Raw genomic sequence first — 27,666 nt, forward strand, 5'->3', positions numbered from 1 at the left:
GGATCTCTGGCCACTGCATTTTCTCAGCAGGAGAGAGGGAGCATCTCAGAGCAGAATAATTCACCAGCCATTCTCTCAGCTCAGAGCAAAGCCAATTACCCACAACACGTTAGAGGAGAGCTCCAATTATGTCAGACATAATAGCAAAGTGCCAAAACCAGCTTAGACTGGGGCAGCACAAAGACATCCATGAGCCAAGAGAAGAAAGCCATCATCTCCATGTTCTCTTCAGCCACATGAAGGTCACGTTATCATCTTTGTGCTCCATACGAACTCTAACACAGGCCTCTTGGACAGAGATCGAAACCCTTTACGGAGTGCCAAAGTGCCCCAAGCGCCATCCAACTGCCTCAAGCAAGCTTTATGGTCCCAACATCTAGCTGCAGTGGTATGGCATTTATTGACTTAAACAAAAATCTCTTGGAAAAATATACAGCCTGTCATTGCGAGGAAGAAGTGCTGAGAGTTGAGAAGGATTTTTTAGCCAGTGTCCAAGAAACAAAAGACAAAGAAAGAGATCCATTTGACTCAGGAAAAGAATCTTCTAATCTCACTGATCATGTTGGGAGGAGAATATCCTGTGCCTGATAAAGATTCACCTACAGATGGAAAGCATTGTTAAATCTCACCATGCTTCTCACTTACAAAAAAATAAAGAAAAAAAAAAAACCCACACACAAACCCCACATGCCACAAACCTAAGCAGGTAGTTCCCACAAAATGAGATGTGCGACTTCTTCCCATTTGAAAAAAAACCCCACCCTTTATTTGAAAACCTCTTTAGAAGTCAAAATATTTTCAAACCCCAATCACAGCAACACACACAAAATCACGATCGAACTCAGAACATTTATTTTCTTAATTATCAACAATACAGAAAAGGAGGAAAGCTTGTTGTCATTCTAAGCAGGAATAGTGGTTTGTTTGTCTTTTTGCCAACTAAATGAAAAACAAGAAATAAGGTGATTTTTTACTTAATTTACCTTCACTGCTGTTAATGAAGTGTCTTGAAATCCTGAAAGCTTTCTTTGTTACTAAATATTCACATTGCCCATGAAATGAAAGAACATATTAGCTGAAATACTAGGTAGTATGCATGCCAGCTGTGGATGAATTAAAAATTACTTTGATTTGTAGTTTCTAGTAATAAATATACCCTCTTTTATTTCCCAATAAAATTTCCACAAGTCTTGCACACACCCAAACTTTCTTGTACCTTCTGCAGAGTGTATTGTCACTAAGTTCAAGACAACCGGTTGTACACTCTGAGGCCATATTTGCCTGCGTCTTTCAGCTTTTCTGAAATCAAATTAATTATGTTTAAATCACGCTTACTGAGAAAACAATCTAATCCCAATCTAATCATTATATTGACAGAGACTCACAGTATTTTCTTCTTTATCCAAAGCCTCTCCTGAAATATTCCCTTCTATCCAGACCCCACCATCTCACTTTCTCACTGTCTCAGACCCAAGAACATGTAAAATTTTTAAGGGTGAAATGAAACAGGGGTTTCAGTTCCCAAGCCGTTATGAGATTGCATGGAAGCACAACATAATAGCACTTTCCTTCGAGAAGTGATAAATTGGATTTTTTATTTTTTTGAGAGGAGGAGGGACAGGAGGAGGAAGGAGAGACACGAAGGCATATTATCATAAATGGTAGTTAATGAGTTTCTAATTAATGTTACAGGTCTCAATTTTCAGTTTTAATTGTGCCTTGCCCTACTTGCAAGTTTACCCTGACGTTTTTGCAGTGTGCAGCCATCCCTCCAAAAACTGTAACATAACAGCTGAAAAGCAGTTATGGAAAGCAGACCCTGATGCCTATTCATTAGATAATTACTATTGCTCCCCCCTCCCCCCAAACTCTCAAATGGGATTAACACTCTTCCAGGAACCAGAAACCCTTCATGCCACTGAGATTTCTGTTTCACTCTTACCTGTTTAGTCACTAATTACATTTTAATCACTAAAGTTATAATCACAAACAAAAATACAGCTTTATTCAGAGAAACACTGGAGTTCCAGAAAGCTCATTCCTTTACATCTGCCCAACCTAAAACCTCTGCTTTCAGAACTTCCATAAGAAAGAGATAGGCTGTAGCCTAGGCAGAGATATTTGCATGAGCCCTACCAGGTTTGCCACAAGCTCAGCTACCCCTCAGGCAAATTGGCTCCTTTAATGCAAAATTAGAAGGTGTCCATTGTATGGTGTTGAGGGAACATTTTGACCTTCCTCTGCTAAGGAGACCTTCTTTATCACCAGATTCTTTTTTTTCCCTACCGTATTTGTTAAACAAGATTAAAAAATAACATCAAGTCAATAAAAATAACTAGATTTTTTGGGGGGGGTGGGGGGGTGGGGAATGCAACATTAGGAAGACTGGACATACTTGAGAACAGGTTAGTTCAGTAACATAATGCAGGACTCACGCAGCTACCGTAAATGCTAAATACCATGTAAAACTGACGTACATATAGTAAGGAGAAGCATGATTAGCTACCCACATTAAGCCTGTATTTAACCAAAACAACTTTTTTTTTTTTTCCCCTCTAGCTGATTTTAACATGGCTCCTGGGTCATGCTCAGTACTACCTTATTATTATTAGAATCTGTAACTGGCAAAATCCTCAACCTACTTTAACATCCAGTTTTGCAATGCTTTTTTAAATAGATAGTGGGGGGAGGGGTGTGGATACAATGGCAGGACACAGGGCAGACAGACATTTATGCAGGCAAGAAAAGGGAGAAAGGAAAAAAAAAAATCAGTAAAGCTAGGGGAGAGACCATTTGGAAAAAATACAATAAAAAAAACACCACTAAAAAAAGTCCACTTTTTTTAGCAGCACTGAGCTGTTACATACTTATAAGTGTAGATAATGTATTTTCATGGATTTATGACAAACAAGAATTCAAGTTGAAAGAAATCAAAGACTTGTTCTCAGATACAGGCCAAGAGTTTATTTCATATGTTGGTGAGGGTTTTTTCACATTTCAGAGAAGGAAAAGATACTTTTTTCACGCATCCTGCTATCAGTTTTGCCATTGACCTTTCTTAATCCCCAGTTCTCCAGCTTCTGGAGTCACCCAGCCCCCAGAACAGGGACCAACAGCAGGGAGTCACCTTGGCTGCAACCAGCTGAGCTGTCACAGCAGGAACGGGGCTGCCAGAGCCGAGGTCCCCAGACCAGAACCTCAGGCGGGTGCAGGCTGGCTCCCAGCAGGGACACAGGTACTATCCCAGGCAGGCACCCTTCAAACACAGTCCTTGGGACATTGGGCAGAACAGAGTCATTCTATCTAGCAACTTCTGTTTCAAGGATATTTACTGCCTTAACTACCCTCATGCAGCTTGGACCCAGTTTAGAGGGGGGGCTATTCCAAGATGACAGCACTGCACTCTTCAGTGGGCTCCACTGGTCAGCCACAGTAAAACCTTCTAGCTTTGTATGGATTCTAGGAGATCTGCTTTTGCTGCTGACCAGCTTCACTCAACACACATATGTGCAAGAGGGCAAAAATATACCAACGGCACACATAAAACACTACTTCACTCGTACTCTGTCCCACTGTGGTCTCCAGCTTTACCTCCCGGAGCCTTAAACATAAATATTCCTCTCCTGAGTCCAGGTTCACATGTGAATGTTATTTATGAGGCACTGCAAATAATAACTACTGGAGATAGATTTTTTTTCTATGCAGATTGAGTTCCCAAATGTATTTAAGATCCCACTGAGAAACATATATTGTTAGAAAACTTTACTTACCTTGTGCCACTAATTAGAGGTTTATAATTAAACTGGACAAAGCCATAGAAAATGTACAATAAGCAGAAAGTCTGTCATTGCCAGAAGCAAAGATGGCTTAAACAGTCCTTTTTCCTGTCTAAAGCCTGTGGCTGGTAATTAAACTGAAATTGAACACCAGTTTAGGTTTTTTTAATTATTCCTATTCATGAGTCCTACTGAGAACAGCATTTACTGCATGCAAACTTCATCTTTTTTCCCTTCAAATATGCCAGCAGAAGAAAAAAAAACAAAACACCTCTATAAATTATTACTAGAAAATCTTTTTAGACAGAGGACAACAAATGTGATGGGAAATTCATACTTTATAAATACCCTAAAAATAAGGCGGGGGGGGGGGGGGGGGGCACAGAATTGTTCCAATAAACTTTGAATATACAGTCAGTTCATAAAATAATACCCTGAATGAACCATTTCTTTTTCTGGGGAAGCAGACAGAAGAAACTAGAAGGCTAGGCACCATCAAAATTAATGAACCATGAATGGACACATAACTGCTAAGCAAATGGGACTATTATAACACCCTGAGAGGGGCTTGGTCCATTCCACTTCTGTGATATGCCTTTTTGCACCTTGCCACATGATGATTGGCCCTCTGGGCATTGCTGGCTGAAGAAAATAAATCATCAATGCAGTGACACCTCAAACCTTGCATCAAAAAAAAAAAGCTAACCCCTATGGAGACAAGACACTGCAAGTAGTTTTCCCCTTGTTTTCCTTGCTTTTATATTTCCCTGCCCCAAAAAAAGACCCTCAATATTTTTCAGTTTGCACACTTGAGATTTTTTAGGTAAGAAAACACTGAGTAAATTTTAGTCTGTTAATCTCACCTAATTGGAAACAGCAATCAAATCTTGACAGGTTAGCAGAAGCATCTCAGAACAATATTTCTGATGCATGCATCCATTAGGCAAAAACACAGCAAAGCCAACACAGATTTACAAGGGTGAGAAGTTGTCACCGAAACTATCCAAGGAAATACAATTATTCAGAATACTCTTGGAGAAAAAAAAAAATCATCATTCTGTCCAATCACATTTTTGAAACTGTGCACATGTAACCAAGTATGTATGCACTACTGGGCTGATTAATTTATACTGTAGGTAACACGTGCAATGATTTCAGCTGTACTCTCAATCAAAATAGCTACTTCTGGCAGCAATCCTTCAGCTCCCTGAGCATTTCTTGATTCTCTACTGACAATTCTGTAAATCATTATAAAGGTAAGTGCATTGCTTTCTATATATAATAACAAAATGTTAACTTCAACAGACTATTGCCTTGGCAAATTTAGGCACTCAAAAATTATGCAACTCCAGCATTAAGATTACCTATGTGATGTTAATTATTTCCCATCCTTATGCACATGCATTACAAGTAGTAAATTATCCCTCCACCAAAGCAGAGCAGACTACACTGTGTCCCGTAGAGTCAATAAATAAAAATAAAAAATAAAAAAACACCAAAAAAACCATAACAAACTTATTTTGTCATACATTTTCATACACAGACTGGACTTGCACATATAGCCTGAAGATGCCACTATTGCAGGAGAAGCACTTTTCTGGCCATGGTAGAGATACTGAACCTCTCTGGATGTCACAGAAAGGGACGTGCCTTGCTGCATGGGATGGCTGCACTGCAGTCACAAAGGAAGCATGTGCCTGCTGAAAGCAGGAGGAGAAAGCATACACAGTGCTCACAGGAAGGAAAGTGGCAGGGAGAAAGGATTAAGAGATGAGAACAACTTGCTTACTCCTGAAACCCACCCTCTGGCATTAGCCTGGGGGGCCACTGAAGGAGAAAGGCCGCTGTACAGACCAGCAAATTTATTGCAGAGGCTGTATCTGTCCCACAGTTGGATACCTTTGCAATTTGACATCATCTTCAAGTTTGTTAATTTTGTCCTCCTATGGGTGTGTTAAGCTCTTGCCCACATGGTCCCATCCTATTTTGTTGTAGTAGATGAAAGATAAGGAGTAAATAGAAAAGGCAAAGGTTACCTGGAGGCAGAAGCCTCCACAGTAGGTAAAGAAAGTTTTTAATCATCCGCAGAGTCACAGATAGGCACGAGATACTAGAAATGTCACAATATATTGACCCAAGAAAAAGTTTTTTAAAAATTTGTTTTCAGTCCAGCTATATCTTTAATGCTCAAGGTTGCAAAGTACATTAAGTAGAATAGACATAAACCCAGATTAGGAATTTTAAAAAAGACTTCAAAATTACTTATGGCACAGATAAAATAAAAAAAAAAAAAAAAGAAAAAGCTTCTTCACCTGCCTTTTTGAAAAGCTACGACACCAAGCAAAAAGACCCCTGACCCAAACTCGAAGTTTTCATTTCATGGGAATTCCAATACTCATATAGTCATTTTCTTCACAGGTTAGAAGAAAACATCAGCATGACAGTTTTTCATGGTCAAAAAACTTCTGGGAGTTTTGATTGGGAAATATTGAAACATTTTCTTCCAAAAGAGAGGGGAGCAGAACAGAACTGTTTCAGCATTCAAAAACCAGCATATTACCTCAATATCAGTATATCAGAAAAAACTTATACAAGCCAAACCCTATATGTCAGCCAATTTTCCTTGCTTACTTTTGTTTACTGGGCAGGTTATTGATGCACAATAGGCCTCTAGTGTTACTGAGTGTGTTGAATATATTTGTCCCAATTTTAATTTAGTTAAATATTCCCACTAGAAACACTACCTAATTAGAGCATCCATTATAAGTTCATAATGATAAGTTAATGGGAAAAAAAAATCTAGTCTAGAACTCAATTAAATTATTTCTGTTAATAATTGGTGAAAAGCTGTAAAAGAAACCCTTAAATACATGCTCAAAAATTTCATGCAAGGTCATTGCCTAATAAACAGTACACATAAATTACAGGTTTAGCCTTTCTTCTGCAGAGGGATGTAGAGGAACTTAAAATACCTACTAGACAATGAAATTTGCTATGAACTCTGACATATAAACTTCAAGTTAGTCTGGTTTTACAATTAGAAGCACTTTTGCTGCAAATGTAGAACAGTTAGTTTTGTGATTTGTTACAGCATCCTGCATTTTGTCACCCCAAACCGATTGATTACCGTTGCCTGGTCTCAGTCAAGAGGCAGCAATAAACTGCATTTATTAAATCCATTTATAGCCCTGTCAATTTATGGGTTGATAAAATAAAGGTGGGTGGATGGTGACCCATAACACTTGAAAGTCATTCACAAGCTAGGGAAAAGTGCTTTTTCCAAGAAAAGCGAGAAATTAGGAAGTCAGTCAAGAACAGGGGATGGTACCTGATCTGTCAAAGCAACATCCCCATAGCCAAAGGGACATCTATAATTGAATGGGAATAGCTTAAGGCTATGCAACTTTTTTTGGAGAGAGAATGTGAATACGCACAGTCCCGGACTAGAAGAAAGCTAATGCGCTTCAGCTCAAATTAACGTAACTGGAAACTAAGCATGCAGGCAGACCACATACATGCTGTTCAGGTATATGTGCACATGATTGCAAGTTTGAGCTTTTATATTTGATCCTGACGTGACCAGATGATGGTGTTCTTCCCCTTGCTTGTCTTCTATAAGCATCAGTAACAGCACTGGCTGTTTCTGATACAGTAGTCCCAATAATAGGGTTGCTGTATGAAGGAGCACCAAGGCATGCCCCCATATCAAAAGGCATAATGTGCATCAATACCACCCTGTGCTAACTGATCTCACCGGGGAACCCCACAGGGCAGAGGCCATACATGATGTCCACGGTGTCCCTCACTATCTGAGAGCTAGTGTTCACAAGGACTATGTTTCCCCCACTGATGAGCTCCTGACAGTGCAAAGATCCGAGCTCCTGATAGCGCAAGGAAGCTTTCCTCACTGTAATATACCATTATGGATATATTTTGTACAATATTACACACCAATCACACTAAAAATCCATTGTGGACTGTGCACTACATACCATACCAACGGCCTGATGCACAGCTAATACCTGAAGTATCAGACTACACAAAAATGATCCACAAGTACCCTGCTCCCAAAGCTTATACAAAGTATTTTTTTACTACTTATTTCTCTCTTTCATTGTTGACATGTACTTTCCCTACAGATACAACAGAGATCTCACAGTTCTACAAGACTGAGGTACATTTCCACCTGTTCTCTATCACGCGATGGTTAAATACATTTTACCACAGAAATCCTATCACTGTAGTCTACAGTCCATGAAGAATCTGGCTTAGTCATGTGATTCACTGTTCATTTACTATGGTCATTGGGGGTGGCTGTTTAAAGCTGGCAAATTTAATGCACAAGTTAAATAAAACATCAAACTCAGCTATACATGTTTTACCTTGTAATTTTTCAGAATGTGTGATGTCTTCGGTTATCTATTTAAACATTTCAGTCAGTTTCCTGTAGACCTATAAAGAGCAAGAAAATCACTTCATTGTATGCATTCCAGATGAAAATATTAGATTTTAGTGGGACCAGGATTTTACTTGACTTTCAAAAGGTTTTTCCTTGAGATCATACTTTGTTCACGTTTAAAGGTCAGGACTTACACAGAAGCATACATTGGATACCTTCAGACAACAGTGAGAGTCCAATCCTTGTTCTGTAAAGCCACAGTAAATATATTCAAATTACTGAAAGAACACATACATATATGATGCCTAATTTCTGCTTTTAGTACAACACTGGATGACCTTTAACACATTTTCAAACCAAGAATGGACTACAATGTTTTAATTGCCTTAGTCAAGGGTATGTCTGTTTATTTTATTTTACTTTCCATGGTCTTTGCCCCAGGACTGTGACCTATATGCTTTTTGGGGGGAGTGAATGTGGACATTTATCTTGTATACTTATATTTTACCTGTATACTTGTAAATGGCATCCAAATTTTTGCCATTTGATACCTGTTTTGGAGACTGACAGAAGTTAATACATACCTGAAAATTAAAAAAAGATTTTAAAAGCATAATGGCCCTTTTAAATCACACTTGTATTTTTCGTTCTGGAACTCTTTCATTTAGTCACACTAATAAAAATACTGCAAAAATATAAACACTGAAGAAAGAATGTATTCAACTTGAGAAAAATAAACTGTTTTATCTTGAAGATAAAAGAAGAAAAATTGTGGTATAAAGATCAGCTTCTGCTACTGAAGTCACCTCCATGACTTACAGCAGAAAAATATAAACCAGGGCATTTCATATTTCTCTGGGAGCTGAGTCAGGCCTTGTGAAGTCAATTGTTGCTATAGCAACATATGAATCAGGGAGAAGATAACATGTCTGAATGCAGAAAATTAATTTACCTAAGATCATCCAATTGCTCTTTGATAGAATGTATATGCTTACTTGGAAGGGAAAAATCATCACATTTTAATTACTATGCATCACTTTCAATAACGTTGAAAAAAGCCCTGTATAAAACAGTTGAGGCTAAAAGGAATATTACCCAAACGCACACTACCCTTGCACTTAGGGTGGTTTGATTTTTATTTCATCACCTTCCAATAACAGAGCAGTGAAAAGCATAACACCTTTTTACATACTCTTTTTCTCTCTCTGCCATCAAGATACAAAATTAGATCCGTATGTTAGGAATTTAAATAAGTCTACAACATGGCACACTGCAATAAACCTAATTACTGTGCAATGGTTTCGAAGCTTAACCATGGCTGTTAAGAAAAAAGTTCAGATGCAAGAAATCCTTATTTCCCTACACTTTTAATTCAAAATAAAAATTTGCTTTGCCCTGAAATCAAAGGTATCTGATAATACTTGTTAAAACCATAAAAAAATTATACAAAATGGGAGGCAAAGGAGAGTAAGAATTCATATATTTGTATTTTTCAAAATCTGTTTAAGATTAAATCATATAGCCCCAAGCTGGAATCAGTATGTTCAGCATATGAAATATCCACTGCAGTGAGAATATAATCCAGAATTTCCATCCTAATTATCCAACAGCTTTGAAACCACCTTTCTTCTGCTAAAGGCAGTACCTTACAAGTTTCCAGCCCACGCAGACACAGCGCAAAAATACAGCCTCAGACATGGTGCACTCCACCCATGGGTACTCCAGTAGCTGGCTCACACACAGCCTGCTATGCCACCTGCACAGGACCTTCCTCACCCATCTCACCCAAGAAGAAAGCATGCAGGAAGAACACAAACAATGTCCATTTGAGAGAAAAAACTAAGCCATGAAATGAGATTCAGCTCACAACAAGTCTCATCTGTAAGCAGATTAGCCAGAGGAGAAAGAGCAAATCAAGTGCAGGACTGGTGCACAAAGGAGAGCAAAGCATCAGCAAATTACATTCGCAAGTCCAAAGATTGTAAAACTCCATTTACACCAGTCACCATTAACAAGACTGAGTTGCTCGTGCAATTCATACCACCAGGAAAAGCACTGAATACCCTGGAAGAAGGCCAGAGGAAGTTGCTAGAAATTACTGGTGACATTTCTTTGCACTAGGCTGGGCTTCACAAGTTTACCTGACTCCTTAAGAAAAAGCTTCCATAAATCTCAAAGTTATTAAGAAGTTTATTAGTAAAAAAAATAAGCCACTGGCAAATGAGAATCAGCTTCTATTTATAGAAGTGGGGAAAACAGGAGTCGCAGATCAGCCACCTTAATTCTGTTGTGGAAAAGCAAAACCACAAGAGAAGGTGAAAGCAGAAGCTGCTTCTAGGCTCTGGCCAGGAAGCCACAGGGACACCAGGTATGACACTCCCAGGGGAAGCATCAACTATGCAGGCAGCTTTCCTTTAGAAAAGGATGTGTGACTGGTAGCAAACTGCACACCCCAAAGGAGGGGTGTGACACCCAGAAGAGGCACACAATATACCAAGACATAGCAACAGGACCATAGTGGGAAGTGAACTGACATGGCCCACTGCGCTCATCAGCTCTCACAGCCTCAGCACTGCATCCTCACAGCGAAAGATTCTTTCCCGTTCGTTTTCCTTTTATGCCCCTTGCCTTTTATTCCCCCACCATGCTGTGAAGAGCTCGGCTGTACCCCTCAGTCACCTCCCACGGGTGCCAGCACCTGCTGTTGCCCCCGCAGAGCCATCCCTTCCCCAGGCGGAACAAGCCCCAGCCCCACAGCCTGTCCCCATGGGGCAACCTCCACCCCAACCTCCTTGGTGGCCTTGGGCCACTTGACTGGCTTCCTCCTGAGGTAGCCAAAACCGGACACTGCCCAAGTGAGCAGAAGAGAGATAACATCCCTGGGTCTGCTGGTTACCTTTCTAATACCTTCAGCTCTAAGTGGGAGAGAAGAAGGAGCAGAGAGCAGGGAAAAAAGGGAGCAGAAAATCTACTTGCACAAGCAAACCTCAGCGCCCGCCTCTGTCACCGGCATGGCACAGGGATGCGCAAGTCACCAGCTTTGTCAAACTCAGGGACCCATTTTCACCTTTGCAGAGGAGAACAGCACTTCCAACATGACCACCACCCTGCAACAAGATGACTCACCCAAATCAAACCAAACCCCTCCCTCCCAACACCCCACAGGCTGGTGCTCAGTGCTCCGGACACAGTTCTAGGGCCTCCAGGACCTGCAGCAAGGCAAATTTCTGGGGACAGCGCACATGGAGCAAGCAAGGGGGTGGCAGAGTCCTGCCACAGCCACAGGCCATGCACACCAAAGCTGCAGCTGCCTGCTCTAAGTAGCTAGTGGACGTGCCAGTAATGAAGCTGAGGATACAGAGTCTTGTATTTGGGGAGGGAGGGGTGAGGGGGAGGAGGAGAGATTAGCTAGAATTCAGTATGGTTTAGTGCTGTGATTCCCAGATGCATCTCCTCATGTGGAAAATTAGCACAGTGGCAGACACAAAGATAGATTTCACAGCTTTGTCCCTGTGGTCAGCCACAGAGAATCATTGACACAAACATGCAACACAAACACATGTGAGAACTGGAGGTGCTTTAGGGTCCCCTGGGTAAAATAACTCCAAAGCAAGATAATGAAAGCACAGAAGGCAGAGGAGCCACACCAACCAGCCAGGAAGGAATACTTCTTATTTTGCCACCATTTAAGGGAGCTTAAGAGATTCTCTGAAAAAAAAAAAAAAAAAAATATCACACTGAAGAGAAACCTATCGCAGCACTGTGACCAACCTAAAAGCAAAATAAGCCACAGGCTAATATGCCAATAGGCTGGATACCCTCACCTCACAAATGTGGGGTTTTTTCCCCTTCTCTGTAAACATTGTAGAGATCATGTGGTTTTTGCAGGCAAGCAACACCAATCAGAACACACAAAATGCAAGAGTAAGTCAGCAGTATCATGACCGAATTCTGTCTAACTGAATAAAAAAAGGACAAGTCTATAAAGTGAAAAAATGTTCAAATACTATAAAACTTTATATTATATAGTGAATAGGATATTATACAGTGAATAGGACAGTGAATGGCTTTCTATGCAAAGGATGTACATGGCAAGGGAAACCACAAATAACAGATAATGGCCAGTGTCCCACAGATTTACTGCAAGAAAAAGGTAGCTCAGCAGTGATTGTTAACATGACAACATAGGACCGTTCAGAGGCAGGATAAATATAAACCAAATGGACAATAAGCTTTCATTTCCACCTGCCAGTCTGAAAATGGTAGCATCAAATCAAGATGTTCACATGACATTTTGAAGCTTCATCAAGACACCCATGTCAGACATGACATCTCTCTGGCAGTATTAAACTTTTAACATTACTGCAGAATTAGAGAAAACAGATTCCTTCAAGCTGCAAGAAGGTGTACAGTTCAACAGAAGAGCTTTCAACTAGCAAAAAGGGAGGCTGTGGATCTCTACGTATGTTGTACTCTTGTTGCAGTGTAAATGTTTATTACATCCATTTTCTTTTACAAGAAGCAGGAATAAATTCCATACAGTCTAAGACTAAAGCCAAATCAGTTTCATATGCAAAGATTACCCCTGGCAAATTATAAAAGCATTCTTTCCTTCATATTGTGAGTTCCCTTTGCTAACATACAAGCAGTTGCGAAAAGAGCTTCCTAACACAAGGTTTCAGACCAAAACTCTTTTGCTGTTTGGCATTGGCTTTGCTCAAGGACAAACCCACTAGGAATCCAAATGGGAAGCCAACAATCTCTAGCTTAGATCAGAGAATACTTGTCAAGCTTGAGACCTTTCAATGAACTGTTTCTGGCTCAAAAATTTTAAATTTTGTTTCAGTGGATGTTTCTAGCTACTCCATGACAGAAAGGGACCACCATGCAGCAGTAGGTGCAGTCAGACTTTACACACTACAGATCTGGAGTCAGCAACCATGCAAGCTTGATAAAAGACCTCTGAGCAGCCGAGACTGTTTCTGGTGGCCTGCCACAGTGCCTTGGGGATGCAGATAATGCCCATCAGGGCCCAAGCTGAGGTATGTTTATTATGCTGCCCTGTGTTGCATAATACCCAAATTAAAAGTGCTTCAACTGTACCTACCAGAATTGCAGTGATGCAACGATGCTAGCTCAGGTGCCAGAGGGGCTTTAGCTGTCTGACTCAGCCAAACACCAGAATTCAACATCCAAACCCAGTTTCACCATTTATTAGAACTTCAAATCCATTTATGTTACGGAAAAAAAATTAACATGAACATACATGAACACATCCTAGGTATTGGACAACTTCCCTACAAAAAACATTTATACAGGTACTGGAAAGACCAAAGCATTTTGCAGCTACCATGCCTATACAACATCAACACACACAGGGAACTACAATTCTGCAAATTCAAAAGCTGGTGCCCTGCTTCCAGTCCTACTGACCTGTTAGTAGTCAAACCACAGCATCTGAAGTTCATTCATTATTTATACCCTGAGCATCTGGCTAACGAGCCAGATTTAACATTTTAAGTGGGATCATTTATGCAAATTGCTCACACAATGTCAAGAATACCTGCCTGAGCTACAACAGCTTGGTACTGAAAAGCAGGACATGAAGGTTTTCCCCCCACTCCACAGTTTTACTCCAATCAGTCAGAACTTCCTAATCAGAAAATGGAAGTAATTTTCCTTCCTCTTTTTTTTTTTTTTTTTAATCTTGTAATAATCTAAAAGATAACAGTGCTATATCATCTCATGGGAGAAAAACACTGGCATTTGTTCAACAACCTTATCCCTACATCATTTACTGCCCAAGGTTTACACCGTTGGGTTAGACGATATTCAAACTTCTCTAGATTTTGCTGCTGCTCAAGGAAATTATTACTAAGAAATCTTTCCCTCTTTTTCCTCTACCATGGGAAAAATCTAATATGTGAAATGGGACAAAGTAAAGCTGGTTGCAAAAACTAGCTTCCACTGAGAAGCCAAAATTCCAAAAACTATCATTTTGGTGGAAATTTTCTCAGGCTCAGGTCTGATGTTCTCCAGTCAGATCCTAGTAAGAACTGGCCTACTGCCTCCCCCAGGCGATCCGAGCATCTCTATATCCATCTTGCTTCATTCATGTTCTATGAAGTATCACTGAGGGCACATCCCAACAGCCTGATACTTCAAAGAAAAACAGTATTTTTCACATTTCTGGAAAGTTACGCACAGCACAAACACTTGTTTGACTCTGTCTGCAGATAAAGTTATTCCATTGGAAAACTGAACCATCTATCAGTTACATCACATTCCTTCTGGCTTTAATCTTTATAATTAGAATTTCACATTGTCATGGCAGAAAACTATCACAAACTACAGGGCATGAGAGATGAAAGTTAAGCAATATACCATTGATTACAATACCTGAAGTAGCTAATGTAGCTTAGCTGACAAGGGAAATGAGATACTTGCATTACCAGTGTACTGTAGATAACACATGATGGCCCATGACGCAGAAAACCTTTTCATTTGATATGCTGTGACAACTTTTTTTTTTTTTTTTTAAGTTTAGAACACTTGTAAATTTCTCATGGAATCTTGTAGAATAGCAGGAGTGTCTGTGTCCGTACAAACAAAAAAATAAATATCATGAATCTCCACTGAGCTAAACAGGACTTTCGATAAGCAAGCACCATGGGAAAACATTCTGCTTCTTTATTATCCTGTATCAAAGAAATGTGCAGTTTAGATGAAGGCTTCCAGCAATTCTATCCTCATTTATATCCTTCAGATAAAAGTTACTAATAAATCAAATCAGTAGGGAGGCAGAAACTTAAAGCCTCAATAGCACTACATATGGTGCATAGATTTTTAAAAAGCAAAAATATTTCAATATTAAGACAGATTATTAATGTGTATCTTTTGTAAAGCTCACTCATGACAAATAACTAAATATGTTTTAATGAGACATTACACGTGATCCGAGGCATAGAATGCAAATACATTACCAACATATTGACCAAAGTGTTTTTTCAACAGCTTTTCTCTGAAGTGTAAGGAATGATGAGACATTAACAACGGTAGTTTAGTATTTTTCCCCTAATATGCCACTACAGATTAAGACTGCCACTTTCTAAGAGTAAGAGTTTTTTGTTCCTTAATAATACGACTGTTTTCCCATTAAATACTCAGCTGCATCCATTTACAGTTCTGAATGGGACTTTCACCAACTCCAGTGTTAGACCCTTTTTGTTTATGTACCTCTATGTTACATCTTACAATTTAGGAGACTAAATGCTTTTTGTAATGAATGGTGAGAAGTCAATGGAACAATTCAGAGCATCTGTGTTAGATGCATGAGTCGGATGATGTGAACACCTCCCCAAAGTGCTGAAATTTGAAAGATTTATTCAAATGGCAAACAAACAGATTATTTCTATTCAAGGCATAAAATCCAAGAGAAACAAGAAGTTGCTTGAATCACATTTCAAAAGGATCAAAACTACATAATTACAAACATGGTGCAGCTTTCTGTACTTCAGTGATGCTGTTCACTGGTTTTTGATAATAACAGGAGGCAATTCTTCCCATTCTTGTGTCTTTTATGAAGAAAGCCACTACTAATGAGTAATTGGGCCACTCAGTTAAAGCCGATGAAATACAGATATCTCTTGGATGGCATCAGTAATTCTACAGAAAACAGTCAACCTCGGGACTAAAAAGGAGAGGATGGAAGCACGGGGGAGGAAGAAGGATTTTGAGCCTGGGCAGAATTTCCCAGGACCAAGCTAGTGTGGGTTTCTTCCCCAAGGCCCAAAGAAGAAACATCACAGTACTTAACATATGCCTCACAGCATGATGGTATCACATCAACAGCAGTGTGACAGGGGAACAAGTAATATTTTGTTTTCTGGTCAACTCAGATAAGAAAGGGCATGTAACATTACAGGAAAGAGCACAAATAGAAGGATGGAGAGAAAACTTCCAACTGGAAAGGAAAACTACATGATTCCCTGTTACTAAAGAGCTACTATCCTGAAAGTACCCTACAGCTGTTCAAAAAAATGTGTAGATGCAGAGTTAGGGATACAGTTTAGTGGGGGACTTGGGAATCCTGGGTTAACAGTTGGACTTGATGATCTTAAAGGTCTTTTCCAACCTAAATGATTCTCTGATTCTATGATAAAACAAGCAAGTAACCAGAGACCAACTCACAGAAATACAGGTTTGGAGACCAGTATACAATTTCCTTTACAAACAATCCCCTTACACCCTTTTGTTCAGTTGGAGGTGTTCTTCACTGCATTAAAAAAATGTCACTTTTCATATATAAATGTAGTAGTTACACGGTAAAAATCAGAGGTCTGCCACAACCTTAACAGTGCAGTCTAAGTAGGAGGTGTAACCTCAGTGGAAAGAAAGTGTTAGCAGAACCTTTCTATTCCTGTCTACATGGAATAAGTCCAGTAGCAAGAAGTATTAATTTTAGACTCCTCATCCAAAGCACTAGAAAGGTGATGTGTTAGAAAAATCAGGTAGAGTGACATTGGCCAAGTCTGTCCTAAGCAGATGTAACCTAAGCCGACATCTTTGGTACTGGTTTTCACAAGTGGTCAATGTGCAGAGCCCCTCTTCTAACCAATAGCAGACTTTGGATTTGCCACCAAATCTTTCTAGCTGTGAATGCATTCCTGACTGTTAAATTCAATGCCCTATGCCTGGAAACCCTAGCATCTTATCCATTTAGTGAATTGCAGAAGTCTAGTATCTGCTGTTTCACCCACACCTCCGCCTTGACCATCTACCCCCACCCACAGGGCAGTCAGCAGCATCACTTGCAGTGAAACACATACCAAGAAGTTCAAGCATTAGCATAGTGTGAGACACTGCACCAGACTCAGAGTTTCACCAAATCCAATTACCAGAGTCCGACTCACTACGTACGCTAGCTCAGCAGCCAGGACATGACCTTGGCAGTGATTTTCTAGGTAGAACTTCTCTTTGGTTTACCGAGAGTTTATTTAGCACTGAGCTCTGCTGTTATTGTGACTGTTCTAGGAGGTGTCAGCCCCTGACAGACAGAGTATTTCTACTGTCTACAGTATGCCTTGCTTTCTCATAAACATCCCCTTCCTCAGGAGAGACAATGGTACACTTCCAGCCAAACAGCGGCGCTGGTGGCAATGCTGGTGTTCCTTCTAACAACAGACACTAGCCATATTGCTCACTATATTTAATAGCAGTAAAAAAAACCTACCATCCCAGCAGCAGCCAGCTGATAGTTAGCAGTCCTGTGACTACGCTGCTTATTAAAATCCATGGCAGGTATTTATATTGCACTTTAATTGTACAGGGCAATTCATAAGACATAGTTGTAATTTAAGTCTCAAATTAGTGGCTGTGATTTATGACAAGGGCACTAGCACAGTTTTATTGCAACAAAACTGTCAGCATCTGTGCTCAGGTAAGCCTGATCTCCAAATACTTAATGTTCCAGAGGAGAAACAACAGTGACAAGGCAAAGAAAATCTAACGGGAGGAAAAGAAAAAGAAGAAAAAACCCCACAACTACACAAAACCCACATAAGACAGACAACAAATATTTTTTCCTTCATTCAACTGGAGTGGCAGGGTCTGCTTTCCTGACTGTAAAGCCAAAAAGCCCAAACACCAGGATTACATACATTTCACATGGCTTGCACCACTGGGCTAGCTTTGGTCACACACACCTCCACCCCTGAATGGTCACCTTGCAGCTGCTTGCTCATGATCCTTCAGTTGCAGCTATGAAGAACTTCTCTTAGGGAAGATTTTTCTGTGCATGGAAGAACCTGTAGAACAACATACCCACAGAGTTTCTGCTCTCTCCCTTCACACAGTGGTAATCATACAGAGATTTCTGAATGTCCAAGACCAATGCCTAACACACTGTCAGCAGAGGGAGATCAGGAAGATTTTCTGTGCATAAGTTCAGGGCAATTGGAAAAGCTTTTCCAGGACTAGATACCCCCAGAAAACAAGTAGCTTTCAATACTCGACTCCTTCAAGGAAAGATCATTCAAGCTACTATGGAGCTGTAATATGCAGCACATATAAACACTCAGTTGTTTGGGCTCAGGCTGCTTGTTTTCATATAGGCTAGGAAAAAATAACCCAAACCACCCCAAACAGTGAAACTTTCTTATTCTTCTGTTATGGTTGTTGGTTTTTTTCTCTGTGAAAAGTTTACACACCTACCGTGAGACAACTTTAAACGCGATGCCTGTGAGGTGCCACAGATTGTCACTCCTACGGAACACCTCCCAGTGACCAAGGAGCAACACAGGCAAGAGCATGGCCACCAGCCAGGGGAGCCTCCCCTTGTCACTTTATCAGGTATCATGTCAGTAAGAAGGCAGTGAGTGCTTAATGCACCCGGGTCGACAGCTACCCAGTGACAAAAACAGCCGGTAGGGGAGAAGGTATGCTCTGGAGCCAGAGGAGGTAGCAGACAGAAACCCCGGGTGCCTGTGACCCAGCAGTGGTGGCAGCTGTAACCAGGAGCCATGTAGGGCCACTGCAGCTGAATTACAATAGCAGTTCAGAATGACTTAAAATCCACTCTTTTGACAGTAATTCAAATTCCACAATTTCTTCCAGCATCCCCTTTATTCCTCTCATCAGCCTACTAGTTACATTTTTACTTGCCCATATTTTTCACCAGTGAGAGAAGTAGCACACTTGTGTGAAACAAAGCCATTCTTGTTCACTAAAATGCTGAAGCAATACATAAAGTCAGTGCTAGCACTGCTCCATAATCCCAATCTATATTTAGCAAAGCTAAATCCTATTTATTGATTCAAATATGTATAGTATTGAGCAAACTAAAGAACCAATTACATCCCCAATGTCATTATCACAGGGACAAGACTATATAAAACACAGTAACAGCCTCTCATTGATCAGCTAATCACACATGTTTCTCGCTGTTCGGTTACCGTAAACAAACTACAATACAGCCAAACCTTTAAATCTTTTCTTTGTTCATAATTCTTTATTACTATATGTCTGCGGTTTTACAATTTAATACTTCAGTCTTGTTCTAAAGAACCAGATTGTACTGTTTATAGCCATTACCTCATAAAATGATGAGCATTAATCTTACACTGGGCTGTCAGCCGGTCATTGGCATTTCCATCTCCAACCCCAGCAGCATACTCAGAGACTAAGAGAACAACCAGAGGTGTTATTGAGAATTGGAATACTTGTAATTCTTTTTCCACCAGAGCACAAGGAGAAACAATGGGGCACAAAAAGTCACAACATTCAAATCATCTTTCAGCCCTAGTTAGAATCAGTAAGGAGCTGTGAATGCCTGGTCTTCTGACCATGCAGCCTCAAAAAAACCCCCACCTAAACCAAACAAAACCCAACCAAGAAAAAAAACCAACCCAGAGATAAAGAAAACATTAATCATCGTAAATCAACAAAGCAATGAATTTTTTTTGCATTTGAAATAACCAGAAGGGCACTTTATTTAATCATAATTTGCCACAGTCCAGACTCACTTTCTACCCCAATTTACGTGCACACATACAGAGAAAGAGCAGCTGTCCCCACCAGCACCACACACTCATTCATCTTGCAATTTTTTTTTTATTATTTTTTTTTTTATAGCTATCTCTTTCTCTTCTCTCAAGGATATTTTCAAAGACAAACCCAAGGCATTTTAGGAGATAGCTAGCTCTCACCACTAAGTCACTTGCTTCTTATACTAAAAAGTTATAACTTGGGTTTTTCACCTAATAAAAGCTAGATTGTAACATAACCAGTGCTGTACAAAAGATTAGATGCTTTTAGAAAACTGTTTTTTAAACATGTTTTCCCCAAGTGCACAAGGGAAAACAAAGAGGGAAGGGGAATCAGAGCAAGACTAAAGAAATATTTCACTGGTACTCTTACAGTCAGCATTAGCGGTATTGACCAGAGAAAAGATCACAGATATCTATTCCCTGTCTGCTCCAAATACAGAAGCATCATAAAGAACTGAGATATCAAAAAGAAGTTCTACAGCCCAAAACATGTAACATCATCTCTGTGCTTTTAAAGGCCTTTAAGATGCAAGAACTCTGTGCTGTTCTGTGTTGTGACAGAGGGACGCTGCTTTTAGACACATGAAACTGTTTCCGCTGAAGTGATCCACTCACAGGGTGTCACTGGGATGCAGGAGTGTGATACGACTGGTTCAGGCTAAACTAGCTGAACTTCAAGCTCTTTGGTTGCTTAGCAAAATCCACTTCATCAGCAAGTCACAGCCTCTTTGTAGCCAAACTGCTTTTGGAAAAGAAGGGAGTGATATTCTCTGCTTTACTGGTAGACTATAAATGAGGTCATGTATCACAGTTGTCTAAAACTACAATTTTATTATTTTTTTTTTTTAATAAATCAGAACCACTTAATTCCTGCTTCCTCTGCTAGAAGCCTGCAACCACCTTTCCTTACATGGCCATGGAGAAGAAGTGGCACCCAGAACACCGTCCGAGGTGGCTAACACATGGGTGCAGACAGCGGTGACAGGTTACTGACGCTGAGCTATCAGCCACCACCTCACCCTGGAGCCTGTCTCTGGAGCAGAGGTCCATGTGGCAGTCTAGCCCAGGGCTATGAGCCTGCCTGTGCAGATGGAGGCCAGGGGATGGTCAGCATCATGGGACCACCACAGGGGAAGGCAGCAGACTGCAACCCCAGCCCAGAGTCATAGGTCACCTAAAATGAGCCCATACTTCAGTAGTTAAATCCAGTTTTCCATCAAGCCTGGTGAACGGAGGTCTCCTCAGGGAACACAAAAAGAACAAGGCCTGAAGTTCTCAACCATCGTCACCAACACCATGATGACACTGCAATCACCAGCAGTACTTCCTTCTATTGCAAAGCAGAAGTGGCCAGGCTGATCTGTTCACATTATTTGCCACTTGTTTACAATGAACTTGTTAAATCTAGATGATCCATTATGCTATTCTTCTTGAATAGCTCACCAAATTCTTACAAAGATGAGAAGCTTCCTGAACACTTGGCACTATGAGGGTTTTAGCTCCCTAGCCATGCTATAATTTGTACAATTTAAGCACTACTGTGCAGGTCAACAACATGCACAGCCACAATTTAGAAGTATTAAGTAGCCAGCAACACATTTAATAACACTTTCCCTTGTGACGCATCACACCAGTGCTGGGGAAGTGTGGGGGAGAGACAGTCACAAATGCAATTTCAGGACATGTGTTTTTGCAAGAATAACAGACCAGAGAAGTCTTTGGAGAAAAGACCGGGGCGGGGTGGGGGGGGGTGGGGGGTGTTGGGAGGGGGTATGTGTGTGTGGGGGGGTGCGTGCACACACGCGTGCGGCGGCAGGGAACAGAAAAGCCCATTACCAACAAAAGATGACAGTGGGGTAGCTGGGAGAGGGAGCATGGAAGAGGCAGGGTGGCCATCTATATTTTTCTGACCATTCTTTTCAAATTGTCTGTTCCCTACCTCTAACCAAGGGTCAACACTGTTCCTCTTAATATTCCAACTGGTTCTGCTTGACAGAACACAGCTATCTAGCAGTCCTCCACACAGCAGCCTAACAAAGCCACGTGAGAGCAAGCTGAATTTCTTGCTTACTACCACAGTCTTATCAGGCTGACTCTGGCAACCCAGCAGAGATCAGCCCTCCACCAAAGCAAGATGCTGTGCCACTGCTGGACCTGTTTTCAGCTGCAGCAAGAATACCCTGCCTGCCCTTATTCCAGCTGGTATATCCTTTAAGGCTCAATTGCTCTTAGATCAGCTCTGGATGTAATAGCAACAGTCAAACGGATTGAGAAGTGCAATATCAGAATTGCGTGCCCATGTTGAGTTTCACTTCATAAGCATCATTATGCAAAGCCCAGAAAAAACACATATTTTTGGGACAGACTATAAGATTTCTGACATTTAGACAATTTCTCTCTTGTCCTGCTCAGGGCTTTCTCAAGGGGAGAGAGCATGGTAAATAAAAAAGTAACGCTATGCATATATCAAGTGTTCTGGCTCAAAAGTTTTCTTTATTTTCTGATAGCTGCTTCAGAATGTAAAGGAAAAATGTCTATGAGAGGAAGATTCATAAAATACTGACTTTATTTGAGCACTATGTACTTGGAAAAGTTACTTTTCAAAATATGCCCACCTCAAGAGCTCCTAAAACACACATGAATTTTGTATTAATTGCTTAAGCCTCAACCATCAAATACAGGCTTGCTTCTGTCACACCAAGAGGTTTTTTTGACCAAATGACAAACATCAGCACTTATTAAACTATGTCTAGGATGCCCTTTTAATATCTATACTGTTTTTGTGATCTCCCTGTCAAAGCCTGAAAAAGCTGTGGAAATAGATAACTCCAACAGGCGGTAGTTTAAATTGGACATTATTAGCAGAAGCCTTAGTCCCACAAGTACAGAGTCATACTATCACTTGTTTTGGACGCTTGCTAGCGGCACATAACACCAAGAAGCACATAAACACACTTCTACTTAATTTGTTCAAAAACCACCAGCACTCATTCAGGAAGTGTCATACACCTACCACAGTGCTCAGAGATTAAACCAAGCTGCAATATTTCCATTGGAATAGCATGCTATTCCAATTCAGCAAATCCCATAACCTTTTACAAAAAGGCTGCTTCATTGTTTCCTAGGTCAATGATTCAAAACTTTTCCATAGAGTCATTTCATTACAAAAAAAGTTCTGCTGTGCTCTGAGGCTGGGACTAAATCCCTTGCTTTCTCTCTCAGGCAATAAGCCTACATGATCGAGTAAGCAAAGGGACAATTCTTCCCTAGTTCACATTCAATCAGAAAGTGGACCTACCTGGAGCACACTCATCACGAATCTGTCACATAAATACCTTCCTTGAAGCAGGTTTATAGAACAATAGTAAAAATAACTTTAAGTGTGTCAGAAAACACCCTTCCTTGATAAATAACAGCAATAAATATCAACAATCCATTTTTTTCCCCTACACACACATCCTCAAGTCATGCTGAATTTAGTATTTCACTCCAAAATCATTTAATTGCATTGAGGACTTATGCTGACCTTAAGCAATAACATTATTCATTAAAAAATGATGACAGTTACTCTACAATATTTGGAAACAGCAAACTAGATACTAGACATAAAAAACCTTGACATTTCATCTTTCTCTTCAATCTTTTCTCCATCATGAGAAACATCGCATATGGACAGCAAGGTCCTGCGCAAGCAACAACCCAAACAACCAGAAATTGCCCTGCAGAATTGCTAACTGAAAGCTTCCACATTATTTAGTATTTTCATTATGTGCCAGCTGCTGAGATCACGCGGCTTCTTCTGAAATTTTAGTTTCCATGGTGGCAGTATCTGTTCCCCAGATTTGTACCTGAGAGCTTGGGATGATAAATTAGATCAGCTCATACTACAAAGGAAGAGGGAAAACAGTCTATCCTAAAAATAATTGTTTTCTGAGCACCAGTGGATCACAACATTTCTCCCACTTGTTTGCACACATCACCTAGTTCATCACATGCTCTGTAACAATAAAGGCATTTTTGCGATGCACTATCTTCAACGCCCTATCTTTTCCAGTAAGAAAGTATTTTCACTCACAATTGTATCAGACGTAATATGCCAAAACCCAGGTTTGCATGCTTGCATTCAGCATCACTTGAACAAACTCATACTGGAGTCTCTAGCCACTTCACTAATGAAGAACTAAATAAGAAAGTAACAATTTGTTATGCTTACTTTAAAATAAAAATAGGTACTGTTGTATTATTTACTGCTAAAGTGTATCTTGTACAGAATTTCCGAGCTAGAACAAACAATGCTTCTACTACCACACTGCCCAGTAAAGGAATCCCACAGGTGAAACTTCAGCCTCACTTCTGTGTTAGTACTTGGTGCTTCTACTTGTTAAAACAAGGATGTGATCTTAGCAAAGATTTAGGCAAATAAAAAATAACCATATTGCCCAGTGTGGAGGTGGGACACGGATACACACAAAAAAGATAAAGGTCATTAGTGTGCTGGAAGCCAGGCTATAGACCTGCCAGACTCCACGAGCATCTCAGGGGAGCAAGGCTGTTCGGAGAAGCAGACGTTTCTTCAAGAATGAGATCATCAGAAGGGCAAAGACAAGGTTTTCCTGAGAAATGAGACAAACTGCACCGATCTATTCTAGCTGAAGATCTTGCCCCTGGCTTTCACCCAGTTCTAAGGGAGAGATTTACCTGTAGCAGTTTCAAATAGTAGCAAGGATAAAAGAAGGGGTGGGGGTGGGGGAGTTATTAAATCCATCCAGGCAAATTACTTAAAGCATTTTAGAGACAATGTAGTTATAGTATGCTTTCAGAGTACATGATCTATCTCTTGAGCACAACATCCACATATATTGTACCATACAGTTACAAAAAATAGTAAACACACCCATAGAACTGATGATTTCTAGAAACCAAACATATCCCAAAGATATATTTCTCGTTGTCTAAAAGAATGTCCGTTCACAAGGGTACACTATATATAAGGTGTTCAGCTAGAAAACATTAAACAAACAACTTCAGTGTAGAAGATTCTTATAAGCTCCTCTTTCCTCTTAATCAGCAGAACCTGTGAAGTTTATGTATCCAGTATTGACATGTGTGGACCTCCAGCCTATTTGCTAATACAAAGTCAAAAATGAGTATTTAATAAATACATTTTTTTATGGATGAAGAGTACTGAATTAGTAACAAAATCATCCACATCTTGTCAAAAATATTTGATTACAAGGAAGATGCCTTAAAAAAAAAAAAGTGGGATTAAAAAAATGGGAAAAGTATTTGGAAACAGCCTTCACAGGCAGGATCAAGGCAAATGGCAATTATTTCCAATCAACCACTTTGCCTGAGAATTAGAAAAACTAAAGAAAAAAAATCCAGTGGTCCCTTGTTAAGCCTGTTACAATGTCCCTGTAAGTGTATGCTTAAAGCTAGCACAAGGACAGATAAGCACATCTAGAACAGCCAAGGAAGATTAAAAGTCTTTCAAATGCCAAAGTTTGCTTTCACATGCAGGAACAGAGTCATTTGAAGATGTATTCCTTCAATTTTGCACAACTAATAACAATCCCATCCTCAATTACGCATATGCTGCTTAAATTTTCTCTCTTTCACCATACATGCAAACCCAAGCATGTAAATAAAATATTCTGGGTCTTCTTTCAAGGTAAGAACCCCATGCTGAGCTGTGGGGTTTTGGTGTTTGGCGGTTTTTTTTATGCTCTTGTCTTTATAATTTACTCATTATTTACCATAAGAAAAAGTCATTTCTCTTTATTTAAGTGCATAACTCCAAAGTAATGCAGAATTGGCAGTAGTGAAATAAGGAGCTCTGTACAGAAATTTCCTTTCCTGTAAGAGAACCTCAGAGCAGCCTTCACAAACTCCAAGCAAACTCCTAGACTTCTGCAGACAATTCAAACCACATGTAACTTTTCTTATCAAGCTTGAAGACATTTTATTGCATGTGTTCCAAGAATTTTAACAGGTGGAAAATTGCCAGCGTGTAACATAACCTGAGCCGATATCTAATATTCTGAATTCATGGGGGAACTAATTCCAAAGACTATTTAATTCTTGTTCAAGGAAAATTCCCACTGAAGTCAATGAGACAGTGTGGGGTGAAATTAGCAGCTAGAACATAAAATGGTACAATAGCAGTGAGTTCCTGAGATAAAAGAACTTCACTCATGTAGAACTGCTCTTGCAACAAAGGCTGAAATTATCAAAAACCTCACATGGGTTCAGATTTCATTTTAATTAGAAAGGAATCAAGTTTCAAAACAGTTCTTTTAGTATATAAAACTTTAAAGCAATCCTAGGCTTATTTCCACCAGCAGCCACTAAAGGCAGCATATAGGTTTGCACAAAAAAAAAAAAAAAAAAATTTGAGAGAATTAATGGCTTCAGTTGTTTTAAACAAACTGTACTTTGTTAGGAGAGATCAAAGGAAACAAAATAAGGATCATAGAAGTTGATATAATCTGTCAGCGATGTTACATCTAGCTGAGCATCCTAGAGGCAACATGAGGTGTTTCGCTCTTCTCTGAAGACAGCAGGCTGTTTGGTGACATTTGGGGTCACAGACTCTGGTAAGATTCTGCTGCATTTAATGACCGAGCCATAACTAGTTAGGGCAGTATAACATGAGCATGGCACAAACCCTCGATGTCATCTAACAGAGTATTTCCCTTCAGAAACCTTGCGGTAGATAAAGGGGAATAGCTTGTTCAAGGAATTTTTCATATAAAAACCCAGCACTTAGGCACTTGGCTTATACATGAAGCATGACAATATTTGCTTTTCTGGTAATCCCTCCTTTATTGCAGTATTTAGTTACAGCATGACTCTTAGCCTTACCACATTACAAGCTGTATAAAGAGTATTTCTTGGAACTTGCTGTTCGGGGGGTTACTGGGAGTCGTGTCTGTCTTACGAGCAGTTAACATTACCAAAATTTGACTACCAATTCCTACTTTACTTTCTATAAAGAACACTTTCTTTCATATATCTATCATCTTCTTTTCTCAGTTCTTGTTCTCGAACTTTCCTTTCTTTTCATGAGTTTTCTCTTCCATGCCATTGCATGCTCTTGAGACCACCTGAGTACTGCATTCCACAAGGATATACTGGAAGATGCAATAGAACATTACTGGGAAATTTCCTTTATTTGCTATTCTAGTCTTAATATGTACTCATCTTTCATCTGCTTTGTCCCAAGTGTCTGATGCAGCTACTCCAAGAAAAAAAAAACCAGAAAACAAACAAACAAAAAACCCAAACAAGAACCAAACACGAAACCACAACACAAAACCCCCATACCCATTTAAAAATATAGTCATTTCTAAAACTACAATTCATTACCCCTTCGTTTACCCTCTTGACATTTCTTAATTTGACTCAATATTGTGGTGTTGTCTCTTCAGTAGTGTGGATTCATACTGAAATTACTCAGTCTCCTCTTGGCTTTCAATAAGTCAAGTCATCATGCATTATCATCTGCTTTTTTCAATTTTATGCATATTCTGGGAAAAAAATACCAAGATTAAAGCTCCACTGACACACAGCTTAGCTGATACGTGATACTGACCTTGGATGAGCTATTCATGTTTTCCTCGATTCTGAGGTTTTAGACATATATCTGACCCATAACAGTACTTTGTCCCTCTTTGATCCTCTGACTGGCATCAGTAACAATTTGCTGCTGAGCACGGTGTGAGGTACGTGCACAGACATCTGCAGGGTTCACACAGTGCAACAGGTGACACAACCTAGAGCATGCAGTGGTCACAGCACTCTCTTCTGTACTCTGCCAGAGGAAACAGAGATTTGAAATCTCCCAGCCTGACCTCAGTGTTAGCAGTGATCTTCTTCATCCACAAAGCAGCGCATTGAAGCCCAGGTATTAGCAGAGTCATAGAAATCCACACAAAACCCAGTA

At 40.0% G+C, this 27,666-nt stretch overlaps 1 long non-coding RNA gene across 1 annotated transcript in view; it reads right to left on the minus strand.

The window, feature by feature from the left end:
- LOC114011108 (uncharacterized) overlaps positions 1-27,666 on the minus strand; it is a 171,326-nt gene that overhangs the window by 36,156 nt on the left and 107,504 nt on the right. The window contains exon 8 of the long non-coding RNA XR_003552865.2: positions 8,159-8,228. This is a non-coding gene — a long non-coding RNA (uncharacterized LOC114011108). The remainder of the gene's footprint in view (positions 1-8,158; positions 8,229-27,666) is intronic.

The sequence above is a fragment of the Falco peregrinus genome, chromosome 11, assembly GCF_023634155.1.
Source record: "Falco peregrinus isolate bFalPer1 chromosome 11, bFalPer1.pri, whole genome shotgun sequence".
NCBI lineage: Eukaryota > Metazoa > Chordata > Aves > Falconiformes > Falconidae > Falco > Falco peregrinus.